We start from the raw sequence: 14,820 nt of genomic DNA on the forward strand, positions 1-14,820 counted from the left end.
GTGGACAAAAAAAGATAAAGGTGTGGGTCCTACCCCTTTGTGAAAGTAAAATGACACAAGTTATATTATTTAAAAGGATAAACACTTTTTCAATAAAGAATATTTGATGTTTATCATATACCATCACGTCTTTAGTATAAGATCATTTCTCGTTTCAGGAATATCATACGGGAAAATATACTCTTATATTGTAGGATAGTGTTTTTTCTCTTACACATACATCAATTTTATGATTTTGTCTCTAGAACATGAGAGAGTTTTTCTCCTATTGCATGAGATTAATAAAGTCTATATAATATTTCCTATATGCCCAGTATTTAAAATTAGAGATTATTTTCTTTCATGGGAGTGATTGAATATTTTGTTCTATTCTTTTTAAAAGAATAGCACGTATCATTATTATTTATTTATTTTTAAATTTCAAGTTTTAAATCTTTTAAATCAATTAAGTATATTCTTTTATGATTTTGAATATTTTTTCTCCTTATTTTTTTATTTTTAAAATTCTATTTGAATTAATTTTAAAGTAAAATACCCCATTTTAGATGTTCTTAATCTGGAAATTATCCATAATAACACTTCTTTTGCTATGTAAACCAGACTTAATAAATTTAAGAAAACTACAATTAAAAAAACATTTAAGAAAACATGGTTACTTTATATAAAATTGTCGGCATAAAGTAAAATTTGTGTTATTTCTTATAATATTGTTATAAAAGAGAGTGACGCAGAAACAAATTAAAAGAATTTATACTTCTTATGTTATATGAAATGTGTCTTCTTATGTTATAGGGACAAAAGTAATGTGGACCTATATGTTAGAAAAAGTCATGTGTGAGGTCCATCTCAGCACGAAAATCAAAGAGTGTGAAGAAAAATTTATCTTTTCATATTACATGAGAAGTATAAAATCCTAAATTAAATTACATAAACAGCTATGAGTTTTATCATAATTATTTTTACAATTTATTCCATCGTTACATTATAATGATACTAATCCAAATTTGGCATTTAATGCTACCTGTTCCAGTGGCCTAAAAGAACGAGCATGATTTTTTTTATACCAATTCTAATTATTTTTTAAAGCGAGTAGGCTTTTTCGTGTATTCTCACAAGCTTCGATCATTTAAACCGGTTATGAAACTAATCTTGAATGTGGCACGAGTCCGGAAGTGTGGTGGGAATGAGAGTTACAAGTTTGTTATTTTTATTATTTTCTGATTTGTTGGATTGTTTAAGTAATGAGTAGTTATTTGAATTTCACATTTTCTAAAGGATAAGTCATAGCTATTAGTGAAGCCTATCTAGTGTTGGTGGATAGTTATTTTTACGGTTGTCTAGTATTATCTATTCAAATTTTGAAGTATTTGAATAAAGATTATCAAAAAAGAGAAGTATAATTTGTGTGCACTTGTTTATGTACTTGAGCCAGAGTTCTCTCGGTTGAACTCAAATCCCCTATTTTCTTTCAAAATAGGTGTACGTAACAACTTGGTATCAGAGCTAGGCACCAAGCATGGAAAAATGTTTGGAAAAACTAAAAGATGCAATTCATGCACTCTCCAATCAATTGAAGGAGATATTCATCAAACTCTCCAATCAGCTAGATGCTCTAGTACCAACCACCAAACTCTCTCATTTCCATTGTTCTCATTTCATTCTCGATGCTTCCAAACCCAAACACTTCTCTCTTTCTATCTCCACCAAACGAGCAACCCCCCTTAACACTACCATTGCTATTAAAAATGTGAATGCGGTCAAAGTTCAAGGGTGGTGTTCCTCTATTAATGCTGGCATTCACTCTCATTTATTGGGTGCAGGGCTTAAGACAGCCCAACCACCTCAACCTCCTCACCATTGTGAAGAGATTCTGAAAGAAGGTGAAGGGTTCCCTCACCTTATATAAACCCCTTGAATTCATTTGTAATAGGTTACCTATGTGATAACCTCTAGAGAGAAATTTGAGTTAGACCTCTTTATGGAAGCTTGAGAATACCACCATTGTTGATGATGCTTGATTGTACCTCTAGTGAAAGACTAGGGAATATTGTCTCTTTGTATTCTTTCTTTTGACATAGTGAAAGATATTTTGAATTAGTGTCTCATGATTTTTACTTCTTTACATTGAAGAAGATTTTATACGTTAAAAATTTGATTGTCTCTTTATCTCTCTCCTTCTGCATTTTTTCTCTTTTTAGTTGGTAAGGTCGTCCTGGTGACCCCAGGCCGACTTCTGATTGCCGAGCTCCAAGCTCGACGTTCCAACTTGCAAACGCTTCCGCGTCGACTTTAAGGGACCGATGTCTAAACAAAAGTGTCTCAATCAAACAAGACCCCTCGATCAAAACCCCAAGTTCTCGGTTTAGACATGAGATATCCAATGATAAATTCACTTCTAAAATTCTTTGAGAAGAGAAAAGAAAGAGCTGTGGCTAGAGGATATTTTCCAATCAACAGTAACAGAGAGGCGAAAATGGATATTGAAGATGATTCAATTGCTTGATCTTGATCTTAATCTTGATGACAAGATAATTTTTTGGGGGAGAGAATGTTACGAGTTTGTTATTTTTATTATTTTCTGATTTGTTGGGTTATTTAAGTAGTAGGTAGTTATTTGAATTTCAACTTTCCTAAATGATAGGTCATAACTATTAATGGAGCCTATCTAATATTAGCGAGTAGTTATTTTTAAGGTTATTTTGCATTATCTATTTAAACCTTGAAGTATTTGAATAAAGATCATCAGAAAAAAGAAGAATTATTTGTGTTAGAGATATATATAAAATCATTATTATAGCCTTACCCAACAACTTAAGCTTTTGGGTTGAATTGGTTCTTTATATGGTACCAGAGCCTCGGTGTCTCGGGTTCGATCCTCGCCCCCTCACTATTTTCTTTGTGGAATTTCTTAGCACATATAGGCTTGGCCTGATGCATCATCCACCTTTCAAGCCCAATGGGCTCTCTTGTGAGGGGGCGTGTTAGAGATATATATAAAACTCTTAATGTAGCCCCTCTTCTATTCGGGACTCTTGTTGGCTGCCGACGAATTTATTTCAATGTTCCTTTCGTCTCTTGTTTCTCTACATGGTATCTAGAGCCTAACGAGAGGAACCTTAATTCGTTTTTTTTCTTCGGTGAACCAACTGTTCATCGTCTTTTCAAAAACAATTTTGGATACTATCTCATTGTCAGTTTCCAGACATCTCATTTGTTCTTAGGTCGTCTCAGCGCTATTGCCGACCATCTCTCATCGAGAACCACCGTCTGAAACCCGTTGACCGTCTTTCCTCCACCTTTGACCACTGTGGTCTGGTGGGTTTTCCAGGCAAACCACATACCGTTCTGATCGTCTCTTCTGTTTGATCTTTTATGTCCAAGTCCTATCTTTATACTATCATGCACGTGCCCTCACGTGCGCGTGGAAGTGACGCGCCTCCTTTCAGTTAGTCGGCGTGTGGATGAACTTTTCCGGCGGCGATTGGTTGGGTTTTTCTCCCTTCTCCGAGATGGTTTTGAATCTGGTCTTGTTTTTGAGTTTTGACCTTGATATTGGTGATGCACAGATCTCCTAATTCCAATTAGTTTTGTGATCTGACGTTTCTGATTTCTTGGTCTCTTTTTTTTTGTGATTATGGGTTCTACTGCCATCTCTTATGTTTTTGAGTTTCTGATTGGTCCTAATGGTCGTGAACATAAACCCAATAAAGGTTGGTTACTTTGCACTCATTGTCATCAGACCAATCACACTGTTGATCGTTGTTGGAAGCTCCTCGGTAAGCCATCTCAGCCTCCTTTGACTGCTCATATTCCTCAGGCTCCTTCTATTTCTCGTGATCCAGGGTTGCCTTCTGTACCACAACCTCCTACATCTCTTCTTAATGAATTTGCGACTTGGTGGTCTAAGAAGCAATCATCTGGATCTACTACCTCAATTGCTCCACCTATTAATTCTTTTGTTTGGATCTCTTATTTTCAATCTCTAGGCCCTCGGACTCTTGATTCTGGGGCTTCTGATCACATTTATGGTAATAAGTCTTTATTCACTTCTCTTTGTACTACAATTTCATTTCCTATTATTACTATGGTCAATGAGTCTATGGTCCAATCTCGTGGGATCAACACGGTTCTTTTCTTCCTCTCTTTATCTCTGGATCATGTTCTCTATGTTCCTGATTCCCTTTTTAACTTACTTTCCATTAGTTGTTTGACCAAATCCCTTGATTGTGTGGTTTTCTTTACAAAAACTTATGTCATTTTGCAGGATCGGAGTTTAGGGAAGGTGATTTCCGGAGGATGTGAGTCTCACGGTCTCTATCACATTTTTCCTTATTCTTCAGCTTGCTCTATTGTGGACTCCCCCCTACGATCCATGCTCGTTTAGATCATCCAAGTCTTGCCAAGCTTCAGAAGATGGTACCTTATTTATCATCTCTTTCTAATTTTTATTGTGAGTCATGTCAGTTTGGAAAACACACTCGTAGTATGTTCTCAAGTAATCTTGGTCGTCGAGCTTTGTCTCCTTTTTCTTTGGTCCATTCTGATATTTGGGGGCCGAGTCGTCATCCTTCTTCTTTAGGGTTCAAGTATTTTGTTACATTTATTGATGATGGTTCGTTATGTACTTGGTTATTTTTAATCAAAAATAGTTATGAGTTATTCTTTATTTTTCAGTTATTTTATAATGAAATCAAAACTCAGTTTGGAATTCTTACTCGTACTTTTCATAGTGATAATGTCTGTGAGTATCTATCTCATCAATTTCAACAATTCTTTTTGTCTCATGGTATTGTTCATCAAACATCTTGTCCTCATACACCCCAACAAAATGATTTAGCCGAGCGCAAGAACCGTCACCTTGTTGAAACTACTCGAACATTGTTAATTGATGACAATGTTCCCTACAAGTTTTGGGGTGATACTCTTCTCACCACATGCTATCTCATTAATCGCATGCCTTCTTCTGTTCTTTATCACCAGGTACCTCACTCGATTTTGTTCCTCATTAACCTTTATATCCTTTGACCCCACATGTCTTTGGTTCTATGTGTTTTGTTCACCATCTCGGTCCAGGCTTGAATAAACTAGCTCCTAAGTCTCATAAATGTGTCTTTCTGGATTATCCTCGATCTTAATAGGATTACCGTTGCTACTCTCCGACTCTGCGTTGATACTTTATCTCGATAGATGTTTCCTTCTTTGAATCAGTCCTTTTTTTGGCTTTACTACTGCTCCTGTATACTCTGGTTCTATTACGTCGTCTTTCCCTGCCAACTCCTTTGAATACATTCCACCTCTACCAGTCCTTGTGTTTGATTCTTCTTTCGTCACCTCTTCTCTTGATGAGTTACAACATGTTTCTCCAATTGTTTCTGTAGGTTCACATCTGACTGCATTTTCTCCCTTGAGTACGGTCCCACCTTCGGCTAGTGACCTTCCCATTGCTCTCCGTAAAGGTACCCGTGATACCCGCCCTCCTGCCAGGTATTCAGTTAATATTAGTTACCATCATCTTTTTCCATCATATTTTGCATGTCTTCCCTTTTTATCTTCTGTATCTATTCTCAAGACTACAGTTTAAGCACTTTCACATTCCGGATGGAGACAAGCTACGATTGATGAAATGAGTGCTCTTCAGCCTAATGGCACATGGGATATGGTCCCTCTTCCGTCTGGAAAATCTATTGTTGGCTGCCGGCGGATTGATTTTAATGTTCCTTTCATCTTTTGTTTCTCTACAATTCGTGTACATTTGTTTCTCTCAATTGAACTCAAATTCTCTATTTTCTTCCAAAATAGGTGTACGTAACAGTGAGATTCTTAGAATAGTAAATTGGAACCATTTGAGAAGTATGGGAACCAGTTGACTCCGTCATTAATTTCTAAGCTCTTACGTTTGGCCCATGATTTCCTACCTTTTGACAATTTTCAAACACTAAATCATCATCATCTCTTCACTTAACACTAGAACTAATAATGACATAGGCCAGTTACTCTTTTGGAATAGTATTTCTTTGAATTTTCTTCTTAACTACAAACTTCTAAATCCATTCCCAAAATGATATTATCCTACCGCAATCATCTGCTCAAAACAGCTATTAAATTTTACTATTTTCCACTAATTGGATATATGTTTGCAGATTTCCATATAGTGCCATCCCTTATTAGCTAGAACATTCTCTGAACCTGATTAGAGTGGATAGTTCCATTTATCTGTTTTACTAGTCAAACGTTGAAATCGTTCTCCGCGTAGCACCATGTTTCAGACCTAACTATACAAGCAATTGTTTGACAACCTTGGCACCCAAAGACCCAAGGATGCCTTTAAAAGGCCACAGATAGAAGCACCCCTCTTCAACACAAAAATATAGAACATGAAGTTTCTCCCTTCACTCTGCTTCTTCTGTCTTTGCATTTCTCTTTTCCCTTCTTTCTCTTCCCCTGCCATACTATTTCAGGTATCAACATTCATCAGTCAAATACTATCATACACGCAACTACAAGTGCTTTTTTTAATTTTTATTTTCCTTGTAGTGGGTAGTGTTTGATAAGATGAACATGTGTTTGTACTATAGGGGTTCAACTGGGCATCAAGTGAAAAAGCAGGAGGATGGTACAACTTCCTTAAGACCTTGGTTCCTGACATAGCAGATGCTGGAGTTGAGTATGTTTGGCTTCCTCCTCCCTCTAACTCTCACGATGATGGTCCTCAAGGTAACTACTTCTCAATTCACTTAAATGAGTCAATAGAATACTTTAACTACCTTGATAGATAATCGTTTAGCCACTCTGGCCTACCTCACGCGGTTCGAGTTAAATGAAAACTTTGATGAATTTCAAAAGTCATGCATATCTGTTTAATGGATGTAGCTCAATTGCGAATATATGCTATGTAGGAGGGGAGAAAATATTTCCACCAGATACATTTTTTAGAAGCCGTGAAGAGTTTTAACTGTCATTAAATCTAATTTGGGATTAGTCTTATAATTGATTTAAAAAATTGAAATTTATAAGGATACTTAACGACTCACCTCAAAGAAATAATTAGAGTTAAAAATTGACACTTCCGTATAAAATTTATTTGTACAGCTCTTCTTTAAAGATCTAATTCAATCTAAAAATTTAAATTTTTAGATAAAAATTACATTCGTGACCACTTAGTCCCATAGACTTCGATATAATATAAAAAAAAAAAATTCTAACTAAAAAATTTAAGAAATTATGAGAACCACGTTAGTAGCTTTATATTATATATGACCATGATATGTTTCTTTTATAACTAGACATTTGTATTCATTGAAGGTTACTTGCCCAAAAGGCTATATGACCTTGACACATCCAAGTACGGTAATAAGGAGGAATTGAAGTCACTAATTGCGGCATTCCGCGAGAGAGGAGTGAAATCAATATCTGACATAGTCATAAACCACAGAACAGCAGAGAGGCTAGACAACAGAGGACTTAGCATCTTCGAAGGTGGTACTCCTGACACTCGTCTTGATTGGGATGTATCCTACATTTGCAGCACAGATGTTCGATTCAATGGCACAGGGAACCCCGACACAGGAGGGGACATGTGGCTTGCCCCTGACATTGACCACACCAATCCCAAGGTACAAAAAGAGCTATCAGATTGGATGAATTGGTTGAAAACAGAGGTTGGATTCTCTGGATGGAGATTAGATATGGTTGTTGGGTATGCTCCAAGGTTCACCAAAATCTACATGGAACAAACCTCACCTGATTTTGCAGTTGGTGAGCTTTACCAGAATGTCTCAAGGGGTCAAGATGGAAGACCCTTGGCTAACCAAGATGCACACCGTGCAACCTTGGTTAATTGGGTTGATGCCGCAGGTGGTGCTGTCACTGCTTTTGACTTCACAACCAAAATGGTTCTTGGTGCTGCTGTTCAAGGTGAACTTTGGAGGATGAAAGACGCTAATGGGAAACCACCTGGAATGATTGGAACCAAGCCTTCAAATGCTGTTACCTTTGTGGACAACCATGACACTTGGTCTCAGAGAACATGGCCTTTCCCTGATGATAAAGTCATGTTGGGTTATGTTTACATTCTCACACATCCTGGTCACCCCACAATTGTATGTAACATTTCATTAAACAGTTAATTCCTTACTTTTAGATTGTAGTTAACTATATATATGTGTTGTTTGTGCATACAGTTCTATGATCACTACATCGAATGGGGGCTAAAGGAGCCGATAAATTAAGAAGTTGATAGAAATAAGGAAGAGGAATGGAATTAACCCTACAAGCACTGTGAATATTCTAGCAGCTGAGGCTGATCTCTACATGGCTGAGATTGATAACAAGATCATTGTCAAGATTGGACCCAAACTTGATCTCGGAAACCTGCTTCCACCTAATGTTCAGGTCGCTACCAATGGACAAGACTACGCTGTGTGGGAAAGAAAGTGAAGCATCACACTATTAGATATACATGCATTCTTTCTATTTACTAGAGTAACATAAAACTAGAATAATATGGCATGCCCATTGTAGACGATCACAAAATAAATTCTCGTGGTCTATATATAAATAAATACGAATGGTACTACGAAAGGCTGAAAGCCAAAATCATTTGTATCCTTCGTTCAAGAATGTTTATTTGAAAATTATATATTGAACGAATATGGGAATGCTAATAATTGAGAAGATGCATATGGTCCGCTTCAGAGTTTATATGATTTATCCGAAAGAATAAATAAATGATAATATGATATATAGAACTAAATAATCTTAATTTTTAATGGTATAGTATTAGGACAATTGACCATTTTGCCTCTATTTTAAAAATAATGTATTACTTTATTTTTTTTTCAAATTATATATCAATCTGTTTCTTTTTAATCAAAGTTTAACAGATACTTAATCGAACAAATAATTTACTGAGGATTAGAGTATAGTTAAACTTTATCAAATATAAGCATACTCGTATATAATTTAATAAAAGAGATGAATTGTAACATAATTTAAGAAAAGGGAAAAATTGTTTATAAAAAAAAGAGAGAGAGGGAAAAATAGTATTAAAAATATAACAAAGGGAAAAGTTGTACCTTGAAAGGCCTTTTACAACTCCCACTTCTCTCTTTTCTTGTGTCAGCTCAACGGATGAGATTTATAAATGATCAAGCCTACGTAACAGCCCTACCTTAACTCTCCAATCCACTATAAAGGCAAAAGTCTCGGTGTGTTCTAGAAAGAGGTCTAATTAGAATAGGGATGTTACCTGCCCGAGTCGAATTTTGCTTTTTAAAAGTTAAGCTTGTGTTTAAATGTGTTAGTCATGACCAAGTCTGTTATTTATTATAAATATTGACATGTGGCCTGACTTATTTACAAAAAATAAAAGTCTAGTTTAGTCTGTTTAAAAAAAATAAAACAACAAAAATTTATCCAAATAGAATATACAATCAATAACACTAGTAATTCTATAATTTTAATATATATCCAAATAGCATAATATAGAACAAAATCATTCAAAAACTCTATTTAATCAATAAAATGAAGTGAAATGAATTAAAGAAAAAGAGAAGGCTTGTGACATTAATATTAACAACAAAGCTAACGGTTTTACAGTTTTACTACCCAGAACTTCAGGTTTAATTATCATGGAAAGAAGATTTTGTACCAAATACTGAAATAGTTGTTGAGGCAATAGTAATATCATTATTTAGAAAAATCTAAAATACGGATATAATTATGGTTTTCTAAGTATATTATCAAAGGGATTTATGAATATTATGTCACATGATGAAACTTGCATCATGCTACAATCACAATACAAGTGAGCCCCATCAATTTTTATAAAAAAATAAAAAAAATGTTGCACACATATTGATCTCTCTAGAAGAAGCTACGGTCAAATTCCTGTAACATAATCAAACGATTTTTCATTATCAAATAAATATTAATATATTGTCTACACATGAAATTTGAGGTCACATGTTATATTTATTTTTTTTTGGAAATATTTCAATCGGGTCATCGCTTTGCAATTAATTCGATTCAGGACGGGTCCAAAATTAAGGCTTTAAATCCCTCCCAAAAGTGGTACTGGGAGAATTCGAACTTCACATGTTATATTGTTCCTTATGCGACACTGAATCATATAATTGATTATATTCTTTTGTTTGTTACATATAATATTATCTTTTTTCTTCTTCTTTTGTTGATTATAAAAAGAAATTAAAATTTATAAACTTCATGGCAAATAGAAATCTACTATGGGGAATGCTTATGTGTTGTTACATGAAAAAAAAAGTATTATCCTGCAGACACAATATTTTGAGAGAGAGAAAATGATATAAAGTGAGAAAAACAATGCATGAGTCCCACAATAAAATTGTATCTGCAGGAAAAACAAAAAAATTCCTATAACATTACCGAAGGATTACCCATCTACTATATTGTATAATGTTTGTTAATGAGTCACTTTATTTTTGCATTACATAGTGCACTTAATTTTGTAGGACCATTGAAGAATATTTAATAATTCTGAAGCCTCGTCCAATGTAAAAGTTTTTTCTTTTAAATTAATTCTTTTTTCGGGTCAGTAGTAAAATGTAGGAACGGCGACCCATTTAACGCATTTTTTAAAAAAATATTAAAATAATGTAATTTTGAAATATATTAGCATAGTAATGTAACAAGTCTTGTATGCAAGGTTGTTAAGATCTTACCTGAGATCGGAAGGTGATAAAAAAATCGTAAATCGTAGAATCGAAACGGATTGTAAAATTGTAGCTGTTTAATTTTAATTATAAATTTTTTTTTGTATAAATACACCTTTACTTTGCATTATACAGATAATTAAGCTTAAACATTAACTTGATTTTACAGATAAGTGAGTTGTCCTCCACTAAAACATTATGGACGCATGGGAGCTGGTGACTTTTGGTGAGTGGACCGTTGCACAACACTTGGTTGGAAGGACAAAATTGCACCTTTTGAATCAACGGTGCTGATTAGTTTCTCAAGCATTCTAAAAAATGCACCTTTTGCTATTTCACATTGCACATCTTTTGAATCCTCTTCCACTCCACACCTTAACGTTGACCCATGAATCAATATTCCTTATCGGGCTTGCACATGCTGGAACAGGCTTTAATCACTGAAGGGTATGTGTAGCTATCGGCAAGAGCCCCATCTGCCTTCATTCGAACAAAAACAGAGAGAGTATCGAAAAAAGAACTCTTTTAGCAATGGGCTTTGATGAGAGTGTTCCAGAGGAAGAAAGAAGGCATGAGAAGGCGATCGAAGATGGCGACACAATAGGCGAGAGTGGCAAGAGAGTTAGCGAGGGAAATGAAGTGGGTAATGAGGAAGTGATCTTGCTTCAGACCTCTTTGGATGATGCAAGTGTAACACCCCGTAGTACTCCGGTTGTTAACATGCATGATATTTAGCATACATAGCGGAAGACTTTATTATAAAAGAATGATAAAGCGTTTTACAAAAATACGAGTAAACTTTTTCCAAAACCTTTTCTGAAAACATTTCTAAAAATGTTCACGTGAGATACTGCGAAAGCGTAAATCTAAACATACATCTACTAATTAATCCCATGAGCCAGTATTAGTGGCCATTGACCATCAAGATATGACATCAAGTGTCATTCCTGACGGAGTCTCACAGACAGCATAACGGCTGTATTTCGGATAATTGGGAACATGGTCCCACACATATAGTTCACCTAATTGATAGAATAATTTAAACAGATAGCTTGCAAATCCCACACGGACTACAATCCCCTCAATGGGTCACATACAAATAATAAGGCTCCATGCCCAAATTAACTGAATACATGCATCAAGTCTATATTAATTCAAAGTTTAAAAGCATCAGTAAATAATCCATGGCTCTAAGAATACAATCATGAGCCTAAATAAATACGTACAATAATCCCCATAAAATAATTAAGCATGTTAACAAGTCTACATGCCAATATCAAATCTAAACATAATATAAAATCATCAGCTGCATCATCAACTACTCCAATGCGGGGGTCCACTACTCTGGGTACCTGAAATGATGTCCCCCAAACGGGGTGAGATAACCATATCTCAGTAAGCTCAAGGTTCATAGAGGATCCTCTAACCCCTGAGCCCCCTTCTTGCATGACAAGTCAGATATAAAGCATATAATACAGACATACAACATAAACACAGCATCATCATATCATCCTTGTGTAACCCCAGGGTCAAAGCCATAGACGATTACACATGTGTGACTTCCAGGGTCAAGCCATAAACAGTCAACACAACCTTAGTATGAAATAGCTACCAGAGTCAAGTCATAGGCAGCCTACATACCATGATCACTGGCCAGGATCCTCATAACATATATCATCAGTGCACCATCATAATGTCAAGATCATATAACATCTATATGAATGTGAATGAATGCACATATACATCATACCATATACTTTCATACAATACAACCATAATGCCCACCTTCATGGTGGGGCCACAAGAGAGAGGAGCCAACTAGATCTAGAAGCTTACCTTAGGGAGCTTAGTACAAGCCCACACTCCAATAATAATATGTATGCCCCAACAACATCCTCAAGTGCACGGTTCTCTAGGCACACCTAGAATAGGAACCATTCACATCATTAATTAAATACTAATACTCAAGACATATTCACGACTTAATTATTTAATGATTCCACTTTTCATACTCATATGTCAATAATATGCCCATTACAAGTCTAGACCAATTATTACTTATTACATATTTTAGTGCATTATTACAAGCCACTTTAATCTTTAATTATTTACATAGATTAGAATCACATGCAAGGCTTACTTAGGTATCTTAGATTATTTTCAACTCATACAAGCCATATTTATGATTATTATAAGTTACTAAGGGTTCCCATAAGCACACTTAGCTTAAATATCACTTTACGGTTTTCCCACAACTGTACATGCTTCTGTTTTCTAGTTACTGAGCGCAACTAACTTGTTATAAAATTCTCATATTTTATTATGTTAATCTAGACACAATTACCTTTCCAACAAGGTATCACATGCCTCATTTGGAGTTTCTTAGCTCCGGTTATCACCATTTGAAGTTGGATAAGCAAAGCTGTTTGCCAACTTCGAATAGGGCCCTAAACATCCTTTACCATTTCTGCGATTCCGGAAAATATACTAAACCAATTGGTCTCAAATTTTTATGTAGACAACTATACACCTTTATCTTTAATTAGAAATATTATAAGCCTAATTTTAGTAAGCACAAAGGGAGAAACAATTCGTGGAAGTTGAAGCCATGTACAGCCCCTGCACATGGCCTCCCTGTGCAGTCCTGACTCAAACAAACATACATAATATAATACATCTTCAATTGATATCAAATTTTGACACCACATAGCTAACATCGCAAGCTTCAATTTGATATAAGGAAAATACCTATATGACCTCTATGGAGGGAGATATGCTCTGTAACACCCCATATATATCCGGTAATGTTATCATAATATCGTATTAAGCTGCGCTTAATTAAAATGCGGAATTACTTTTTCTTTTCAATTATGATGCCATTAACATTACCAACTTGCTTAATAATCAATTAATAAAACATCTCCTGTATGTAATTGCAATAAAACAGCTAACTGAAATACCTCATAACATAGATAATATAATTGTGGCTCTAGTCACGGAACTACAACAATGTAGACCGGACCATCTAACAGTTTAAACAACTCCAAACTACAAGTACTAACATAAAGTGTCATGGACAATCCCCATGCTCACTCAAATAAGGCAACATGCCCAACATCAGTCTCAACAACAACATATCATAAATAGCGGAAAACATAAACAACATCCAAATCCAGTCATGCTAACATAAAGCAGCAAAACATAATCAGCTAAGCTCCGGCCTCCTGCCGCCTGAGGCATCAGTACCCATACTACCTGATCCTGAAATAAGCATTCCCCAAACGTGGGGTAAGATCTCTAATCTAGAAATCTCAGTAAGTCAGTGAGTCCTCAAGGATCTTCCACCCCAAGCTCACTTACATGTGCAATATAAGTTCAAAAGCAGTTTATCATTTATCATTTCTAAAACAATGCAATGCAGCAGATAATCATGTCATGTGTGTCAATACTAATCTACTGGCCAAAGACAGTGCAGGTATACGTCTATCACCTACACACCGTGCAAGTACCACTTGCATTCACCCCGGTACACCGTCTTGTATGGCGCTACATACTCAGGCTTCCCGTCAAGATGAAACAACACATGCATATTAAAAGCCATTACATGTAAAGTTCAATCAACATATCAAATATCCAAAAGCATGTACACAACATGCATAAACCATACCCCCATGGGACATGGTGGAACCACAACATGGCTAAACCGAGGACACGAAAGCTCACCTTGCAAGCTAACTCCAAAAGCCAAGAGTCCACAGCTCAAAGTCCAAACACAGCAGATTCACAATCTGTTATGGACCAACAATACATCAACAACATGCACCACAAGCATACAATATTAAGACGACGCCTTTTCATTACGTTTTCAAGTCTTAAAGCTTCTAACAAAGCCACAAGCCCTTAATCCCATGATTCTGGCTTAGTCCATTAAATACAGAAGTTCAACTTCATCAATCTAGGGTCCACAAACCCCCAATAGCCTACTGTACACACAGCACAGCTACTGTTCTACGAAATCCCAGAATATCCGGATATTCCTCGGGCCGGATATGAAATATCCGGATATCTCACTGGACGTATCCGGATATGCAATATCCGGATATCCAGAATCCCATATCCGGATACTTAG

The 14,820-nt window shown here is 35.7% G+C and overlaps 1 pseudogene; it reads left to right on the plus strand.

Annotated features, from left to right (window-relative positions):
- The first annotated feature begins 6,322 nt into the window (after window positions 1-6,322).
- LOC133307604 (alpha-amylase-like) lies at window positions 6,323-8,536 on the plus strand (annotated as a pseudogene).
- The last annotated feature ends 6,284 nt before the right edge of the window (window positions 8,537-14,820 follow it).

This window comes from Gastrolobium bilobum, unplaced genomic scaffold, assembly GCF_033153095.1.
Source record: "Gastrolobium bilobum isolate Gb01-03AN ecotype WA unplaced genomic scaffold, APGP_CSIRO_Gbil_v1 utg29204, whole genome shotgun sequence".
Taxonomy (NCBI): Eukaryota; Viridiplantae; Streptophyta; class Magnoliopsida; order Fabales; family Fabaceae; genus Gastrolobium; species Gastrolobium bilobum.